Source organism: Elgaria multicarinata, chromosome 5 (genome assembly GCF_023053635.1).
Source record: "Elgaria multicarinata webbii isolate HBS135686 ecotype San Diego chromosome 5, rElgMul1.1.pri, whole genome shotgun sequence".
In the NCBI taxonomy this organism is placed as follows: Eukaryota; Metazoa; Chordata; class Lepidosauria; order Squamata; family Anguidae; genus Elgaria; species Elgaria multicarinata.
In genome coordinates, this window is record NC_086175.1 from 112,402,638 (window position 1) to 112,409,917 (window position 7,280).

The 7,280-nt window shown below is 38.5% G+C and overlaps 1 protein-coding gene across 2 annotated transcripts in view; it reads left to right on the forward strand.

Annotated features, from left to right (window-relative positions):
• Positions 1-7,280, forward strand: part of SACS (sacsin molecular chaperone) — a 63,600-nt gene that overhangs the window by 42,182 nt on the left and 14,138 nt on the right. The gene's annotated exons all lie outside the window — the stretch shown is intronic.

Below are 7,280 nucleotides of genomic sequence, written 5' to 3' on the forward strand. Positions count from 1 at the left end.
GTCCTTGAAAAATGCACAGCTTTCTCAAAATGCACATTTTTAAAAGAAATTAAAGTGCACAACTTTTAAATCACCTGCACTTTAGCCTATGAGGAAAATTTGCACAAATGGGAAAATTTGTGCAAATTTGGGATATTTTTGCGTAACTTTCATGTCTGGTAGCTGTTCATTTCCCACAATTTCCCCATTTCTGCAAAATAAACAGCAATTGTATTGCGAGCAAAAATCAGAGACGAGCAGCGAGCTGATGTTTGGAGAATCTTGACGAGCTTGAAGATCCCTTGTTCATCCATCCCTTGGTTAAAACACAGTAACTATAATAATGCACATGATCAAAATATACAATAAATAAATAAATAACAGTAGAGTTTTCAGAGACAGGAATGAATTTCATCAGGGCCTAGTTGGAACACAAGGTTTTTGCCTTCCTCATACCAAGATATTTCCTCTAATTGTGTTTGAAAGGATGGTTTTGTCACCTCTGGTGCTGGGACATCTGGCCATGACTATGACACTTATGTGAGCATTGGTGGGCTCATCACAAACCTTTTATGGTGCCTCCTTAAGGCAAGTTCAGAGATTTGGTTATAGCGATCAGTACACCATGTCCTGGCTATCAGCTGCACCCCCATATTGAGGGTGGTGGGGTAGAATGTGCAGTTTATGTTCTACTTCTCCCTGTCTTTTCTGGATGGTCAGTAGAAAAATTAGAAAATGTTCTGTCAGCAGTTGAGTTCATGGAACATCATGGTATCTCCACCCTATCTTACTACAAAATATACTGAATGCTGCCTGTTTCAATGAAGTCATGACTTTTTGTACCCAGTTAGTGTGTGTATGTGAATGCTATTGTATATATATTTTATTATATAAGAGGTAGTGTTAGGTGTTACTTTTAGCATGATTTAAATATTTAACTATGAGCACCTTATTAGGGCAAATGATGTACCAACATGAGCATTAATAAATTAAAGCACCTTGTATACAACTCTTATTGAGAAAGTTATACATGTGTTTCAGAACCAGGTAAAAGCATTCTAAATCCCGAGCTAATCCCTGAGCATTGCAATTGTACTTATATTCTTACACATAGAGTGACTAACCTGTAAGCACATGTTTTGGAGGACGGGACTTGGAGAAGCAGGCTGTGTGCATGCAGGGAGAGTCCCCTTAGTTGCAGACAGCTGGCATCTCAAAGTTTACTTATCCAAGGCCCTCTTTTCTACCCTTTTGCTTCTGCAACTATGCTGCTCAAGATGGTTGCCAGAAATGTCAACCCCTTCATGTGATTGCATCCTCATGGTCCCATCAGCTCCTTATCAGCTTCTTTCACCCTCATCGAGGCTCAGCTCACACAGTTTTCATCCTGTGATCATGTAGTTTCAGATCTTTGTTCCTGCTTCTTTATGTCCTTGTGAGTGCCTTGCTGTTTCAGAATGTTCAGTATATCTGGGGATTGCCTTGTGCAGTTAAGCCTCCGAGCCAGTCCCATTATCTTGTGTTTGTAGACCTTGCAACAGTACTTTCTTGTTTATCAGCTTCCTTCATTGGTTTGTCTTCCACCTTTTCACTCTCATTCATGCCATTCATTCTTTAAAAACAAGCTAACTATATTGCTTAACTTGACACAAGCTACAAGCCTCAAGCTTACCATGGACTGGGTTATATATGAGCTAAATATCTTCTGTGTACTGCTGACACTTCAGCCCAAAATTCCAGATGATGTCTCCTAAATATTTCATTTACATGGTAAAAAGCATGGGAGATGAGATTGAATCTTTTGGCACCCCAAAGGCCATGTTGTGAACAGAAATTGCCCCAGCACCACTTTCTGATATAACTTATCCAGGAAAAACTGGAACCATTCCTCCTAAGATGAATCCAGATAAATGATCTAGAAGGGGTATTGATGGGGGCCAAGCGGTTAATTCATATGATGTTTAGATGGTTGCCAGTGTGTTTCTGAACTCAGAAATTCTGCTTTTAACCTTTAAAATTTGCAGGGCCACCTAAATGCTTTGGTGCTAAATTACTTGAAGTACTGCCTTGACTAGTATCAGCCTGTCTGTGTTGGAGGCCCTTTTAATTTCTTCACCATTGAGGGCAGTTGGGTTGGCAAGGAGAAGGGAAAAGTCTTTCTGTAGTGGCCACACGCCCCTGGGATGAGTTGGCATCAGGGCTCCATCAGACTCCATCATTGCAGGCCTTTAGGAAAGCTCTGAAGACTCATTGGTTTTCTTTTGCTTTCTCTTGACTTTGTTTTGTGACTATGTTTTTTAGCTGCAATGGTTTTAGTGTTTTCTGGGCTGGATGTTTGTTTATTATTATTGTTGATATTTATTGATTTTTGTTTTATTGTTGGATTGTGTTATGTAAGCTGCCTTGAGAGGTTTGTAGCCATAAAGGCACCCTAAACGTATTTTAAAATAGATAAAATGTTGCATATTGCAGTACGCCACCTCATCTAATATGCTTAACAATCATCTTATGTATACTTATTCAGAAAGTAGAAGTTAAGCACCAGTAAGTAGGCAATCTAAATTACAACCAACTTTTTTGATAATTGTTACATATATACACTTTATAAATAAATTTCTTCATTCATATAGGAAGATATTTAAGGCATGTATGCGAGAATCCCTGCTATCCAATTAAAGCATTTCCTTATAGAAGAGAATGGGAACATTTTGAATTTACAGGGAACTCTGGCACACATCAGAGCCATTGCAGCCGTTACGTGTCATCCTTATTAAGTAGCAAATGCAGATTTTCCTCCCCCACTTAAAATATATTTCATTATATTTTAGCCCAACAGCTCCTCTGGGGATTTTCAGGTAGGACTATTGTCTGAATAATTGCTGAACTGAAGCCCAGCATTTGTGTGTGTTTGATTATTTGTTGGTCTGATTGTCTTGTATTCCAAATTGGTAATAGTTATTGCCCTGGTTCATTTGTGCTTCTTAAATTTTGATTTCCTTATAATAATATTAGTTAAAGCATATTTTGAAAAAAAAATCACATTGCTGACTTACGTGGCATTATATAATGTCCAGGAATCAGATTAATGCTATAAAATAGGTGGTTTATAAACATCAATTTTCTTTCTTTTTTTAAAAATTGATATAAACATCAATTTTCATTATGAACAAAATTGAAAAAACTGAATTCATTAATGAGTTGAACTAAATGTTTCTGTGAGGAATGTACACTTTAGGAACTGTGGATAGATTTAGTCCTGCTCAAAACATTACAACCATCAGTAGCATGAAGACACTGTAAAGCACATTACAAGTTGAGCTTAATTTAAAAATCATATTACAGGTACAGGCTAGAAAGCAAAGCAATGCATATCTAGCTTCATACACATTTCAAGTTATCTAGAGAACTTATGCTAGCTAACATTTCAAGAGGAATAAAGTTAATGCAGAAAAGTGATATGCAAACAGGTAGGAACGGAGGATACCCTTCAAACCTCTCAAAGTCAAAATAAAATGTAGAGGTACTTTTATCGCAAACTCTTAAGTGTAGTTTCCATGGGTAGTGTAGGTGATAGTGTCAAAATCAAATTTTAAAACATTCATTTTCTCTCCTTGCACCTCTTACCTATGTATCAAGGCAGAGAAACTAATGAAAATATTGGTCAGGAGCAAATGGAGTGGAATAAATGTACCCTGAAAAGGTGATTTATCTCCACTGTTAAAAATTTAGAAGACACAAATCTCCTGTAGAAATGTCTTTTCCTCTCTTCAGGTTTTAAATTTCACAAGGAATGTCAAATGGCATGCAGGTGTGTAGTGATACATTGAGTTCAACGATCTGTTGAAAAGAGGAGTTGTATATGTGTATTTGCATGATTGGAGTGATGGCTGCATGCTGGGTACAAAAAGTAGAAAAAGTATTTCTACTTCTGTGAATTTCTTAGATAAAAATAGGAAGAGATTCCATTGGTCCATGCAGTAGGAAATTGTATACCTTGAATGGCCTTTATTAATTGTAACCTATATTGTTAATTTCAATCAGATATAAGTAAAAATAATTTATTTTGATTCTTTTTGTGTTGCCTGAATTTTGCTTGTGTTTCTTGTACTGATCCTAACCATCAGTCTGAACTAGGTCAATATTTCAGGTGTTTATTACCTGGCTACAACATTTGGAAATTGACTGGATTGTACATGCTTTTGCTAGCTGAGTGCCAAACTAGATGCAATGATAGAGATTCATGATCAGATTGTCCATTTCCTTAAATCTTATCAAGTATCTGTGAGGAACCCAGCCCAGATTGGGACCATCATGCTGGAAAAGAATGATTGAACCTTTTTACCTCCACCATTTTCCCCAAAGAAAATTCCCCTGCCCCAGCTGCTATTTGAAATGTTTGGGAAAACATATGTGTACACACTAAATATATGTATAAAAGGGAAAATAGCAGCAGTAGTAGGGGTTTTTCTTTTTAATTTTCATAGGAAAGCAATACAAGTTGAAAAGGATTAAACTCACTCGCTCTGTATTTTGGTTCTGGTAAGGGTCTCTTACTGCCTCCCTCCCCTCCCGCAGTTACTGACCCAAATGGAAAGAGATGGGAGATCCAATCACAGATCTTTTTTATCCATCTGTTATTGCCCTGATACTTTGCTATTATTCTGCTGAATTTGTTCAATATATTACTAAATTATTATAAAGTACCTCAACACAGTCATATGTGCATATATTTGTACATGTAATCAGGGACCTTGCTTTTTGTGCCTATGCATTTTTGAAGGTACAAATAAGTTTTATGTCTTAGTATATAATTTGTATTCCACAGGTAGGTACATAGGGAGATTGTGAGAATTATTGATAGCATTTCCTGAACCTTTAACAGGAAAATCTAAAATTATTGAATTGCTTTTGCTTGGGTACTGGGTCCAGATAATTTTGTAGGTATCTTTGTACAGTACATTATAGGTATCAGGTCAAAATAGTCATCTGTTTTAGAGCATTAGCTTGTGTGGAAGGTTTTGTATTTAATTTTTGTTTTGTTTTGTTTGTATTTATCTTTTGCCCCCATTACCTGTGCTGTCCGCTGCATCCTCTAAAGATCCTCATACAGATCACTTGAGTGTGTGTGTGTATGCATGTATATGTGTTTGTGTGTGCATGTGCGTCTGTGCGTGTATGTGTAGGCACATATGTGTGCATTTCCCAACCTCTGAGCCAGTATCGTATGCAGCTCTCCGGATCAAAAAAGTTGTGCAACTCTGGTTTGGTGCCTAGTTTGTTTTAGGCACTTAATAAGTAATAATAGTCATTATTACAACATTTGGACTAAAGATACTTAAATGATTCTAACTAGTATTCTGCATCTCATTCTGTCACCATGACAAATCATTTAATTTCTCTGTCTTACTCATTTGTAAAATGGACTGATCATACAATCCTATAGGTGTCTACTGAGAAGTAAATCCCATTGATTTCAGTATTACTTCCTAGCTAAGTGGGCATAGGATTACATCCTAGAGCATATAAGAGGGACACTCTATATTTTAATTCTTTAGTGACTATTAAGATTGCACAAATATTCATAAAATATTGTTACAGCAGAATATCTTTCTGAAAAATCTATTCTTTTACACAAAGTGATGTTGAAGCTGATAACTTCCAGAGGGGTACCTGTGTTAGTCTGTTGCCAAAAAAACCAATGAGTCTTGTGGGAACTTACTAATTTTTTATTTAATGTATGTTTTTTGTTTGTTTGTTTAAAAAAAGGTCCTGCAGTGATTGAGTTCTGGCGGTGCTTGGGTTCTGTCATGTGCACCTGCCATTTTCATAACCCCCACGATGCAGCATGGGTTGGCATGTTTTCTGAAACTGGCACGAGGCGCAGTGGGGGTGGCTTCATACTCACTTTACTGGCAGTAGAGGTTGCAGGGAGGGTACAAAGCCACCTCCGCTGCCCAAGTTCGGATGACATGCCAACTCCTACAGCGTTGTGAGAAATTATGCAAATAGCAGTCATGATTATCTTTTCCCTTCTCGCAGTCATCGGAGCACACCCAGTAGGTTAGAGTCTCCCGATATGAATCTGATGAACTGGCCTTTAGTCCATGAAAGCTTTATGACCTAATAACTTGGTTAGTCTTTAAGGTGCCCCAAGACTGATATTTACAGTGCTACTCTATGTGGGTTCAGTGGCACTTAAAGCTCCATCCGATGAGCGTTTTATTGCACACTTGTTACTGGGCACTCACGGAGTTTGCTCAGGTCCCTCACATGATGTTGTCTCCTTCCCGCGCCCCTTCTGGCCTTCCTTTCACAACACAAACCCCCTCCTTAAGTCTGATGTATTTTTAAACACTGAATCGCTGCTCTCCCTTCTGCTGTGTGCAGGAGAAGCAGCACCATTAGAACAGTGGACTCAATGGGCCTTGTGCTCGTTGTATACTTCCTCTTTTGAAAGAGGAGGTAACTGAGGGACGAAAACGCAAGCGGAAAAGTGACAGTGTGATGGAGTTCTTAGTTCCAGGCAAGGGTATATAGGATTGATCATTCTTAACTTGTGAGTAAATATCATTGAACTCAGTGGGACTTCTGAGTAGACATGTGTAGGACTGCACTGTAAATATCAGAGTCCTATGGCAGCTTAAAGACAAAGTTATTATGGCCTAGTAACAAACCTAGGCTGCAATGCTATATGTACTTATCTGAGAATAAGTCTCTTTGAACTTAGTGATTGGAACCTGAGTTTGCTCCCACTGGCAGGAGGATCCCCTGAATGGAGTTCCACTTATGGGATGCTCCTGCCAGCAAAAGGAGGAAAAGTGAATTTCATTTATTTCCCTTTGCCTTTGTGCCTCCTGAAAATTTGGTTAGAAGGACTGGGGGTACCCTCTGTAACAGTTGTGGGGAGGGGGTATGGAATGAGTCAGCACAAGTTACTTCTAATGGCACGATTCTCTGCTGGATCTCAGTCCTGTTGGTAAATGTGAAAGCCCAGATATTGGAATTTACTTCTGAGTAAATTCCATTCATAGCTTTCCAGTGTCTGTTCTGAATATGCCCTTACTTGAACCTGTTTTTTACTATAAGTTCAGACTGTAGATCAAATGCAGAATAGTGACACATGCTGTATGCTTAAAAAATGAAATGGGTGAAGTGGTTCTCCTATGGCAGGGATGGGGCGTCAGATGAGAACGCCAACTCCTGAGTAGTAGTGGGGGAGAGGAATCCCACTTGGTATATCCAATCAGTGATCTGCGGGGATTCTGCTGCATGCCTCTGCCCCTGCCAGTTGGAACAAGAGT